The sequence below is a fragment of the Schistocerca americana genome, chromosome 6, assembly GCF_021461395.2.
Source record: "Schistocerca americana isolate TAMUIC-IGC-003095 chromosome 6, iqSchAmer2.1, whole genome shotgun sequence".
In the NCBI taxonomy this organism is placed as follows: domain Eukaryota; kingdom Metazoa; phylum Arthropoda; class Insecta; order Orthoptera; family Acrididae; genus Schistocerca; species Schistocerca americana.
Genome location: NC_060124.1, coordinates 180,289,036 through 180,302,768, shown reverse-complemented (window position 1 = coordinate 180,302,768; position 13,733 = coordinate 180,289,036).

Below are 13,733 nucleotides of genomic sequence, written 5' to 3'. Positions count from 1 at the left end.
TGCGACGCTGCTATGACGCATACAGAGATGGTGGATGAATCTACCATCCTGTGACAGAGTGGTAGTTCGCGGAGAAGCTAATAGTACCTCCGAACAAGTCTGAATAATGAGTAGTGTCACTACCCAGTTTTGGCAGAAATGGAACAATATGTAAGGAGCCATGATGTAGCGTTGTGTCAATTTTAATCTAAATATGGTATGCCAATGTTTACACAATAAAAAAATAAATTGTGTAATTCAGTACAATTATTATATAGATGCGATAAATCACTTTAACGGGGGCCAAATGAGCAATTAAAGTCAATATAATTCCAGTAAACCTGCAAAAGTAAAAACAAATTGCTGTAGGGACCTACATAGATATCACGCATCTGCTAGGTGCCCACGAAATACTTAATTTTGTTTTGAAGCTGACAGCGAATCAGAAAATGGGTGCAGTTTTCAAGCGGTAATGGCGGACAGCATCAGCTGTTTATTTACTAAATTTTATGGTAGCTAATTTTACTACTCAAAAAATAAAATATGTATTCCCTCCAAAAGAAGTTACAAACAAACATTAAAATAAAATTATAATGAGCAGCAAAATGTCTGAGAAGAATTATGAAATAAAATTATTAATTGAACTTTAATTTGGCGGGTTTTCAACACTGTCAACAAGACGAAATAATGGAAAGAATATTTACTGGAACTGAACAAAATTGTGATACTGTGACAGAATTTTTAAAATAGTTAATTTAACTGCAATTGTCTTTAATTTTGAAATGAGAGAGAGCGTAATAATTTTCTTTTAATGTCTTACCTGTTGCTGCAGGCAGTGTGATGACGTCAGCGGTGGTCCGCGCGGACGATGTGTGAAGTGAATCCCGGTTCGTGGCGTGAGGATAACGATGGATCCTCCTGTTCATTAATATTCCAGTTACAGCGGTGGTCCACGTCTCCGTTGTAGTCGACTCAGCTGGCAGCAATGGCGCGATAATAATAGTACCAGTGTGTGCGTTGCCGTTACGCGCGCGACGTTTCATTATTAAAAGTTTATTAATCACGCGGTGCGGATAGGTCGGAATTATACAATGTCATTAGTATTCACGATATATATCCGGTTAATGCCAATACTTCGCACAGTTATTTCACCGTGTTGCCACAGGAAAACAGTCACATGTGTTTATCACTATAACAGACCGTTAAACATCAGTTCAATTTACGTCGTCGTCCTTAAGACAGTTTGGACGATATAATAAATGTTTCTTGATCAAATCACATTTCTCTGCCTCGTGATGACTAGGTGTTGTGTGACGTCCTTAGGTTGGTTAGGTTTAAGTAGTTCTAAGTTCTAGGGGACTGATGACCATAGTAGTTAAGTCCCATAGTGCTCAGAGCCATTTGAACCATTTTTGAATCAAATCACAGCACTGTTCTTTTACTTAACATTTTGGTTTGTTGCATTTTCACACAATTCTAACAGTTAGTGTCTCCACACGACGATGGTGTCTGATTCATGGCTAATTGTCACAAGTTCACACAGTTTGTCAAATCGTCACCGCAAACACTCGATATACTTTTCAGGTTTTACTGTTCGCTTAATAGTGCAAGATCTCCTATTAACACAGCGGACGCACTGTAATTAATTGTTCCTCGGCGTATCACCGTCTTTCACGCGGAACTTTGCCACGTTTTTCCACCCGCGAACCGGCCGCGTACTACCCAACTCGCACGCTCTCTCTCTGACACAGTGCTTCTCCTAGCCTAACCAAAGATTTACAAAGCGTGTAGAACCAGAACATTCATATTCGTATAATATAAAATATAAAACAGTAGCAAAATGAATGAAGAAACAATGTGACGTATTAACAAATAAATAATAGTTGAAATAAATGAGACATACGTACTACGACAAGGTAGTGTACAAAAGGAAAAAAGATATTATCGACTTTCGGGGAAAGCAATGTCTTTACAGACTCATAGCAGGTTGTACACAGGAGCACTGTAACATAGGCAAGCCAAGCTCACAAGGAAAGGTCCCCAGCGGTGGGGTCGACTTTTTGAAACCATCCATGCGATTGTGCAGGTTAAGATTCCAGGTATCACACTTCATCACCCTGGCGGGCCCTCGTCTGCGAGTAGTTGACGAAAAAAATGGTTCAAATGGCTGTGAGCACTACGCGAGTTAACTTCTGAGGTTATCAGTCGCCTAGAACTTAGAACTAGTTAAACCTAACTAACCTAAGGACATCACACACATCCATGCCCGAGGCAGGATTCGAACCTGCGACCGCAACGGTCGCTCGGCTCCAGACTGTAGCGCCTAGAACCGCACGGCCACTCCGGCCGGCAGTTGACGAAACAATTATAAAATTTTGTGTGACACTCAACAGCGTTTAAAATTTGCGTTATTAATGTAGATGCTTGATGTAATGTATCGGATATTAATTTCACATGCAGGAAGATGAGGGTTCGATTCTCGACAGCTGCAGTAACCTTTCTGTTTTTAAATGTTTATCTAAATTATTCAACTGACTGGTTTAAATGTAATTTTTAATTTCCATTCCTTAATCACATAATTTCAATCGTAACATCAACTTCATCATTTGCTCTCATTTTTCTTCCTATCATTATTTTTCCACTTTACATCTTTGTTCATTAACTTTTATCACCCTGTTTTTTCGTCCTCGTTATTGCGTTCATTATACTTATTTCTCATTTTGCTTGAATTTCGTTTTCTTGTAAACCCTTCGTTCATTTAAATCTTTATCTCTGTTAATTTGTTCATAGTGCAATAGGTATGATGTGTTTTAAATGATTGTATGACGATTACCATGCAAAAATCTTTCACATCCGAACGAGAAACACTTACTACATACCATTGCACAGTCAATATAAATATATTATTGCGTCTTCTGTTTTTTAACGATAGATCGGAAATTTCAAATACCATAACTGAATATTGTAACAGATAAATATAATTAAATTCATATTTATAGAAATTCAGATTGGAAAGAGAGTGATATAAAGAAAAAAAATGAAACAAATGAAAAAGTTCGTATGGTGATTAAAACGACGTGACAAAGGAATAGAAAAAAATTAAATTCAAACTAATTAACTAAATAACAATAATGACCAAAGTCATTTCGACAAAAAATTTTAAAAAAAAGTTACGCTAACTGAAGAGATTCGACCCACAAATTCCTCCATACGAAGCTGTTGTTCTAACCGCTACACCACGCAGCCAATCTTGATAACGCGTTTTTTGAAAGTTATTGAGTATCACACACAATTCCGAAAGCTTTTTTCGTCAATTACTCGCAGAGGAGGGCCCACCAGGTGAATGACTACATTGTGTGATACCTCGGATCTTAACCTACATAACCGTATAGATTATTTTAATAGGTCGAGCCCAACGCTGGCAATCTGTCCTTGTCACTGAAAAACTGTACCGTAACAGCTGGAGTGGGTCATACGGTGTTACTACACCAGGACCACGCTCTTCTTCTACATCTACATCTACATTTAAGTGATTACTCTGCTATTAACAATAAAGTGCCTGGCAGAGGATTCAATGAATCACCTTCAAGCTGTTTATAAAGCGTTCCACTCTCGAACGGCGATCGGGAAAAACGAGCACTTAAATTTTTCTAAGCGAGCCTTGATTTCTCTTATATTATCGTGATGATTATTTCTCCCTATGTGTGTGGGTGCCAACAGAATGTTTTCACAATCGGAGGAGAAAACTGGTAATAGAAATTTCATGAGGAGATCCCGTCGCAACAAAAAACGCCTTTCCAGAATGAGATTTTCACTCTGCAGCGGAGTGTGCGCTGATATGAAACTTCCTGGCAGATTAAAACTGTGTGCTCGACCGAGACTCGAACTCGGGACCTTTGCCTTTCGCGGGCAAGTGCTCTACCATCTGAGCTACCGAAGCACGACTCACTCCCGGTACTCACAGCTGTAGTTCTGCCAGGTAGAGCACTTGCCCGCGAAAGGCAAAGATCCCGAGTTCGAGTCTCGGTCGGGCACACAGTTTTAATCTGCCAGGAAGTATCAAAAAACGCCTTTGTTTTAATGATTGCCACTACAATTCACGTATCATGTCTGTGGCACTTTCTCTCCTATTTCGCGATAAAACAAAACCAACTGCCATTCTTTGAATTTTTTCGAAGTCATCCGTCAGTCCCACCTGATGCGGATTCCATACCGCACAGCAATACTTCAGAATGGGGAGAACATGCGTGTTGTAAGCAGTCCCTTTAGTAGACCTTAGCACCTTCTAAGTGTTCTGCCAATGAATCGCTGTCTTTGGTTTGTTCTACCCACAAAATTATCTACGAGATCGTTCCAATTTAGGTTATTTGTAATTGTAATCCTTAACTATTTAGTTGAATTGACAGCATTAAGATTTGTGTGACTTATCGCGTAATCGAAATTTAGCGGATTTCTTTTAGTACTCGTGTGATTAACTTCACACTTTTCTTTATTCAGCGTCAATTGCCACTTTTCACACAATACATATATATTATCTGAATCATTTTGCAATTTCCTTTGGTCATCTGACGACTTTACAAGACGGTAAATGATATCATCATCAGCAGAAATCTAAGACGGCTACTCAGATTGTGTCCTATGTCCTTAATATATACCAGGAACAATAGAGGGCCGATAACACTTCTTTGGGGAACGCCGGATATTACTGCTGTTTTACTCGATGACTTACCGTCTGTTATTACCAATTGTGACCTTACTGACAGGAAATCACGAATCCAGTCGCACTACTGAGGCGATATTCCATAGGCACGCAGTGTGGTTAGAAGACGCTTGCGAGGAACGGTGTCGAAAGCCTTCTGGAAAGCTAAAAATATGGAATCAGTTTGACATCCCCTGTCGATAACACCCATTACTTCATGCTAAAGAGCTGGTAGTGTTTCACGAGAACGATATCTTCTGAATCTGTCCTGGCTATGTGTCAATAAATCGTTCATTCGAGGTGCCTCATAATGTTCGAACACAGTGTATGTTCCAAAACCCTACTGCAAATCGACGTCAGTGATATAGGCCTGTAATTCAGCTGATTACTCTTACTTCCCTTTTTGGGTCTTGGTGTGACTTGAGCAATTTTCCAGTCTTAAGGTACTTTCTGAGAACGAGAGGTTATATGCGAGGGCTATTCGGAAAGTAAGGAACGATAGGTCACGAAATGGAAATCGCAGTGAAAATCAAAACGCTTTTATTTGCAACGGTTAGCTACCCCTTCCAGCTACTTCTCTACACAGTCGCCGCTCAGACAGATACCTGTCGTAGCGTTGTACCAACTTTCCAATTTCCTCGTTATGGAAGACAGCCGCCAGTGCTTTTCGTCAATTTTCTATTCTGGACTGCAGCTCGTTGTCTGTGTCAAAATATTGTCTTCATAGCCAGCGATTCATCTGAACAGCCAATTTGTGGGTTGTATTGTGGGTGATCAAACACCTTCCATCGAAAACGCTGCAGGAGCATCATCATTGCCCCTGCAGAGTGCGGCCGAGAATATTGTCGTGTAGAACGAAACACATGATAGTTATTTATGTGGGTTGCATAGCTTCAGGCTAAGTCTTTCGCTAGGCCATCATACCTGGCGGGAATCGCTAATTGCTAACCATCTTTACGTTCTCTCTGTGAGCTCAGAACTGAAAAGAGCGACATGATGCGATCGACAGGTGTACTAGAAACAGTGCCCAACAAATCTTTGCAAAGTTTCATCAGATCTTCACGGTATTTCCCATTACGCGACCGATCGTTCCTTACTTTCCGAATAACCCTCGTATATGTGCTAAATATGGAGCTGTTGTATCAGCATACTCTGAAATGAACATGACGTATACAATTTACACCGGAAGCCTTACATTTATTAAGTGATTTAAGCTGCTTTGCGACACCAAGGATATCTCCTCCTATGTTTCTCATCTTAGCAGTTGAAATTCAGGAATACTTACTTCTCTTCGTCGGTGAAGGAGTTTCGGAAAACCATGTTCAATAATTCTACTTTAGTGGCACTCTCACTGGTGACTTCATCGTTGTTATTGGGCAGTGAAGGTACTGATTGCATATTTCCACTGGTGTGATTTATGTATGACCAGAATCACTTTGTGTTTTCTTCCAGATTCCGAGACAGAGTTTCGTTGTGGAAATTATTAAAAACATCTCGCTTCAACTAAACGTTACATCTCGAACTTCTGCAAAATTCTTCTTATTATGAGCCCCGTGACTGGGTGCAGGGCCGGCCGTTGTGGCCAAGCGGTTCTAGGTGCGTCAGTCTGGAACCGTGCGACCGCTACGGTCGCAGGTTCGAATCCTGCCTCGGGCATGGATGTGTGTGATGTCCTTAGGTTAGGTAGGTTTCAGTAGTTCTAAGTTCTAGGGGACTGATGACCTCAGATGTTAAGTCCCATAGTGCTCAGAGCAACTTGAACCATTTTTGAACTGCCTGCGTTCTTTTGGTGTAATAAGTGCGCACTGGAGCCATATAAGTAGTAGCGGATTTTGAGGCAGAGACCCTTGAAGTCCTGCAGCAACATCACAGCGTCCCAATTGGGCATCACCAGCTGCAGCCGCGAGTTCGAGCGAGACCAGGTTGATTCAGCCGTTCCCAGCACTGGGTCTCCTCGCAGGACTCGGTGCCACTACACTGCTTACTACCCGACTCCTGTCAGCGGGCTGCGTGTCGTGTCCCGTTCACGGCACTCTTCCTTATTCTTCCTCTTCCTCCTCCGGGCCTTAGGAATCTGAGCTTGGGCGCCGCCACCGCAGGACGCCATCACATCACAGCACTGCACGGAGCTCCGTTGACGTCAAGACTGCGGCCCACTGCCAAGCCACCGGTTGTTGCTGCACCTCACGTCAGCACAATGGGGCAATCACTGACGCTGTTCCTTCACGCCAGTGCGGAAGGCACCATCTACGATCTACACCAGCCTGTGTCGCTGAAGTGGAGCGTTTCTGCCTCACATTCCTAAATATGTGATATGTATCTGAAGCTGATAAAGTATTGTTTCTGGCTCATCAGTGTACCTACTGAGTCTCACCAGTCAGTGCACCCTCAATGCAGGCACCTGCTGCACTCTACAAGTGACATACCTGCCCCTCACTCCTATTAAGAACTGGAACCCAGGTGGATGCTTTAGAGGTTGTAGACTGGCATCTCTCGACCAACGTGACAGCATGCCCAACTGAGGCATTAGCGGATGTGTTGCCGCTGTGTCACCTCAGTCCAGACCCTTTGCCTCCTGATCACCGTGAAAGAGACCTGGCCGCATCATTATAAGACAAATGAACAAGGTCAGCAACGAAAACACGTGGAGTTATCACCGCCGAAGAAGGCAAGGATCCAACGATCGATGATGCTGAATCTTTTATGGGATTGACATGGTGTAGTATTGACAGATTATGCTCGTAAGGGGCGAACTATCACAGGACCATACTACTGCTTTGGTTCCCAGCCTTGAGGTTATTACCTACTGAGGGGTAAAATATAATTTTCTTAAGGGTAAAACCGAAAGGAGTCGATTGTAGTTCGATCACACAACTGAATTATTTTTAAAAGATCGTAACTATTTTCCCTGTTTCTTTATTAATTTAATTACTCGGTCGGCATCTATAAGGCGAAAAATTAGATTACGACATTACACCATTAAAATTACACTTTCAGCATTACTTAATACAATATGACTTATGTTTTAAGCCATTCAATTGCATTGTCCCTGAGGTTATGTATATCCTCCAGTTCACCATTAAAACCATTCACAGTACACACGATCAAGTGGGCCATTGATTGGTTAAGCCCACATTCGCACTGTGGGTCATTCGTGAGGCCCCATGTTGTCATCATCTCCTTGCATCTTCCGCCAGTCGTCCTCACATGGTTCAGCATAGTCCACACACTTCTGGAAAGCTTAAAGCCCACTATTGGTATGCTTAGATCAGAAACAAGTTTTTTGTTCTTTACTGTGCTTCTACTCCATAAATTTTCCATTAATTTGCTGGGACGAGGGGAAACACCTCTTCACCTGTTTGCCATAGTGGTGACCTTGATCTCATGTGGTTTTTTGGTGTCAGGTCCTGTTGTACTGGAAGGTTTGGGTTTGCCAGTATTTTGCTACACTGTCTTGATAGTAGCTGGTTTCTTTTGATTTCAGGAGGTGCAATATTAGACAGTACAGGTAGCCAATCTATGGTTGTAGGTCTACGTGTTTCTCTTAGCTGGATATCGATTTTTTTATATATGCATACTTTTGGCCCATATAGTTGCACAATACGCGGCCATGCTGTATACCAGCGCCAAGGCTGATGTTCTCAAGGTATTTGCGTAAAGTCCCTAGGCGGTTCCGGTGAGTTTGGCAACAATGGCATTTCTAGATTTCAGGTTTTCTTTTGTATCCTCTAGATGGTCGAGCTTTACTCCAACCTTCATGTTTAATGGTCTGGTTATTCATGCATATGTTCAGCTTCCTCTTGGGTTCTTTCTTATGGAGATGCAAGTTTACACTTACTGTCTTTTCTGGATTCGCTTGTTGATGCCATTTGGTGCAGTATAGGTGCAACAGGCTAAGGTCTTCGTTCAATTTCTGCTCTATTTTTTCAAAAGATTTGCATTGATAAGCTATTGCCATATCGTCCACGTATATAAACTTACGGGACGTTGTTTCTGGGATATGCGCAGTGTAAAAGTTAAACAATAAGGGGGCCATTATCGAGCCCTGCGAGAGTTCGTTGTTGAGCGCTATGCATCCGCTGGTTTTGTCGTTAAGAGTTACTCTAATTTTTCTTCCAGTTAAATGTTCTTCATAAGTTAATAAGTCTGGCTGCTCTGAGTTTTTTTTTATCAGTTTATAGAGTAGGCTATCCGTAGTGTAGGCTATCCGTCCATACTGTATCACTATTTTTAAGACTGTAATACTGATGACATAAGTTACCAACAATTACATTTTTTTAAGATCTAGGTTTAACGAGCGATACAACGTGGTGGAAGTTACAGCTTCATAACAGAATATATCAACATTCGTTTCCTCACGTAGGTAACCCAATACACACTTACTTTGCACTTTGCACCATACATGTACGACTGAGGCATATACAGCACGTATGTATCAGTATCTCACGAAAATTCCTTCTCCAAGAAAGAATTAGGAATTGATTCATTATTCACTTCGCAACACATGAACTAATTAATTCACAGCACAACGTAACAGTAACTCTGTAAAAGTTACAAACTTGCTCTAGTGCTCAGTATTTTGCTTCTTCTTTCGTTTCACCCGACTTTGATCTAATTTAAATCACTCAGTTTTTAATGTTTTTTTGCCTTCCTCTTATCCCAGTATTGTTTGGTTCTCTCCGATCTTGCTTTCCTTTCTTCTTAAGAGATGTGGTTCGTTATCTGGTTTTAACTTTTACTTGGAGTACCTCTTTCTTGTCTTTAATTTCCTTCTTTGTTTTGACAGTTTTATCTATGAACATTCTCCGTATTTTCTGTGGTTTGGAGTAGCCTTAAGTCCTTCTCCGTTCCCTTAAACCAATTTGGCGTTTTTTTGCGAAAGCTGTCACATTTTTTGTGAATATATTTGGGTTCATTGTGAGAATGTGTCCATAAAATCAGTTCTTCTTTTGCTCATTGTATCTGAGAGTTTTTCGGTAGTTTGGTGTTTAGTTTCATGTTTTATGTTGGTTAGGTTGTTGGGAAATCTAGGGCCAAGGATTTTTCTAAATATCTTCCTTTATCTAATCTCCAGCATTGCAACTGGCCCATCGTTGGTGATTGACAGTGTTTCGGCTGCATACAGGGCTCCCGGTTTGATTATTATGTTGTATTGCTCTATTCTTGCTTTCCACGAAAGGAATTATTTTTGTGTTTTTGGTGAGCTCGGAGGTCTTCCTTTTCTTTTTTGGATTCATCGCCTTTCTCATGAAGACATACCAGCTGATCGATTCGCCAAGGTATTTGAATTTTTTGATGGCGCTTGTTGCTTGTTTCACTTTAAAATGTTTGTTCGTCTTTTTTATGTTTGTCATTATCTTGGTCTTCTCGAAGAAGATTTTAGGAACTTTTTTTGCTTGTTTTTGTAGTTCGAGTGTTTGTTCTTTGGCTTCTTCCCAGGTATCGGCTAGTGTGGTAATATCATCTGCAAAGGCCAGAGAATTCACTTAGATGCCTTTAGTTTCTGTTCCTAGTCAGTTTCCGACTACATTTTCTAGAGAGCAGTTAAACAGAAATGGGGAGAATCCACCTTGCCGTTCACCAGTTTTACTTTGAAGTAAGTATTGGTAGGGGTTTCTCTGATAAAGTTGGAGGTTTCTGGTTTGCTGTTTTGTTGTGTAGGTATAATTATTTCACTTCGAGAAAGAAGAATTACTGGTTTGTTGTGTCGTATGGTTTTTGATAGTCCATGAAAGTGGTAACATATGATTTATGCTCTCGGTTTCTGGTAGGCCATGAAAAGTTTGAGGTACGCGTTAGTTGTGGGCATAAGATCCGTTTGCTGAAAACCGCTAGGTATTCTGCACATTGGCAGTCTACTTCGGGTTCTGCTCTGTTTGTTAGGACTTTTGAGAACGTGTTACGTGTTACGTCTAGGAGTGAGATCCCACTGTAGTCGTTGGACTCTGTTTCGAAGTTGGTGGATCAGGACCGTCTTCCATTCACCTGGAATTCTTTCATTTGTAGGAATTTTTCCAAAGATGTGAGAATCTATGCCATTTTTGTTGACATTTTACAATGTTCAGATGTGATTTACTTTTCACCCCAAGCCTTCCTGTTTTCGAGGTTTGAAATGACTGTATGACCTTGGTGGTGGGTGGTTCAGAGTTAGGGTTGGTTATTATTGAATTCTTGAAATCCATTTTTATGGGTTCTTCACAGGTAAGAAGGTTTCTGAAATGTACCTCCATATTTTGCAGTTATCCCAGGTGTTGTGGGCAGGATTCCCGTTTTGTGTCTTTCTGTTGCATGCGCTGGTACCGGCAGCCAGGGGAGTGGAAGCCCCTGATGTGCGACCGCCCGCTTGGCGCCCGTGTGTGTCGCCGCCCTGTCCTCCCCTAGCGGCCAGCAGATTACTTGCTGCTGCTGCTGCTGCTGCTGTTGCCGCTGCTGCCGTCGCCCTGAAATCCGCTCCCTGCTCTGTGGTCTCCGCGCGTCTGCAACTAGCAGACAGTCCGCCGCCGCAGCCGTTCCTCTGTTCGTCCTGCCCCTCCTCCAGCAGTGTGGTGGTACCTGGACTGCGGTGTTGTGGCCACGTCTGTGCCGGAAGTGTGGGCTCCAAGGGCTCATTAATATTAGCCAAGACATGAACAGTGTTCTGAGTTTCCTCTTATTTCCAACACTTGATTGAACTTTATCATTTTGAGAGTACTGTTTTAATTGTTAAAAACCATTCAACGGTCAAGCTCGCGTATTTCTTTACTTAAGGCAGCCGGTTTCAATAGACTTTGCTGTCATTCTCAGGCCTTAAAAATCTTTTGTTGTAAAATGTGTTCATTTTACGCTGAACCTCACGCACAATATATCAAGTGGATAAAAATTAGCACGTAATAAATGGTCTGTCATCACTTAAATATTTAAAAACATAAAGCACCTTGCGCAAAAGGCCACGTCCATACACATATTGCTCACAGATGCTTGTTACATCACACAAACATCGTACACAATAGCACTTCTGTTTACACATGCTGGACATACTCTCAACACTCCTGATCTTTAGTACCGCTAGTCTTCAATAAAGAAACATTTCATACTATCTTGGCTACTTAATGGTGTTTAACGAAATTCCATCATTGTTTTGATAATTTGAACAATCCATTTGAACACTGCAGTTGTAATGGCTAAGTTTTTACCTTCAGCAGTGATACATCCACATGATCAAAAGTATCCAGACACCGCCCAAAACATACGGCGTTCATATTAGGTGCATTGTGTTGCCACCTACTGCCAAGTACTCCATCTCAGAGAACTCAGTAGTCATTAGAATGGAGCGCTCCTCGGAACTCACGGACTTCGAACTTGGACAGGGGATTGGGTGTCACTTGTGTCATAAGTCTGTACGCGAGATTTCCACACTCCTAAACATCCCTAGGTCCATTGTTTCAGAAGTGATAGTGAAGTGGAAACCTCAAGGGACAAGTACAGCACAAAAGCGGACAGGCCGACCTCGTCTGTTGACTGAAAGAGACTGCCGACCGTTGAAGAGGGTCGTTATGTGTAATAGGCAGACATCTATCCAGACCGTCACCCAGGAACTGAAAACTGCTCAGGATCCACTGCAGGTACTATGACAGTTAGGCAGATGGTAACTTGGATTTCATCGTCGAGCGGCTGCTCATGAGCACTGTGGGTCTTAACATCTTAGGTCATCAGTCACCAAGAACTTAGAACTACTTAAACCTAACTAACCTAAGGATATCACACACATCCAAGCCCGAGGCAGGATTCGAACCTGCGACCGTAGCAGTCTCGCGGTTCCGGACTGAAGCCCCTAGAACCGCACGGCCACCGCGGGCGGCCATTGATGTTTTAAGCAGCTTCTTGCTTTCCAATGTGGAAGAGCAATTCGGGGATGGTGATTGCATCTTTCAACACGATCGAGAACCTGTTCATAAATCACGGCCTGTGGCAGAGTGATTACACGACAATAAAGCCCTGTAATGGACTGGACTGCACAGAGCCCTGACCTGAGAGCTATAGAAGACCTTTGGGATGTTTTGAAACTCAGACTTCGTGCCAGGTCTCAGTGCAGTACTCCATGAAGAATGGGCTGCCATTCCCCAAGAAACCTTCCAGCACCTTGTTGAACGTAGGCCTGCGTGGAAGCTGTCATCAAGGCTAAGGGTGGACCAACACCATATTGGATTGCTGCATTACCAATGGAGGGCGCCACGAACTTGTAACTCTTTTTCAGCCAGATGTACGGATACTTTTGATCATATAGTACACCTACAGTGACGAGTAACGAGATATTTCCCACGGTTGTACAGCAGCCAGCAAGGCCGCCTACGCTGTAATTAGTGCTGAAGTACGCCATTCCGATGGAGCAGAGCGCGTTTAACGTAGCAATGTCAAAAGCTGGGGACCAACCGAGTTCTTATATCAAATATTAATTATTAGAATCCACTTTTAACACGGTAAACGTTAGGGGAAGTCTAAGAACCATAGAAGCTTCTTCACCATAATTCTACGATGGAGAAATCTGTTTGTACTGAGAAATAAATGATGTTTATTATACTACCGACAAAGTACGAATCCTACCTTATGGCGTACGAACATTGTTAGTAATTCCTTCCACGCGCCACGTAATTCTGAGTTCGTTAGAATGTATAGGACGGGCCATAAGTCACGATCGTAAATTATTCAAGTAACTTATACGTTTGCGGCTGCATGGTTCTGGAAATGTATTCCACTTCGAAAGTAATCTTCCCTGCCGCCTGTCTTCTGGTACAGGCCACTCAAATTACAACAGTGCAGCTGATAATTTATGTGCGTGAAATTGTAACAATGTAGGCGTCACTCCATAAAAATACGGCAAATAACGCTGTTGTTTTGCTTATGCTTCTGTCTAATGGTACGGTATGTGATAGTTTTGGTACTAAAGTGCTACTGCCGTAAAAATTTCTGTAATAATGGTGAATACAAGGAGATTCAGAATTGAAGAATGTTTTCTTCTTGGCGTATGGGTGTGCGAAAGTACTCGAACGGGTGTGACCTACGATCAAATCACGACATT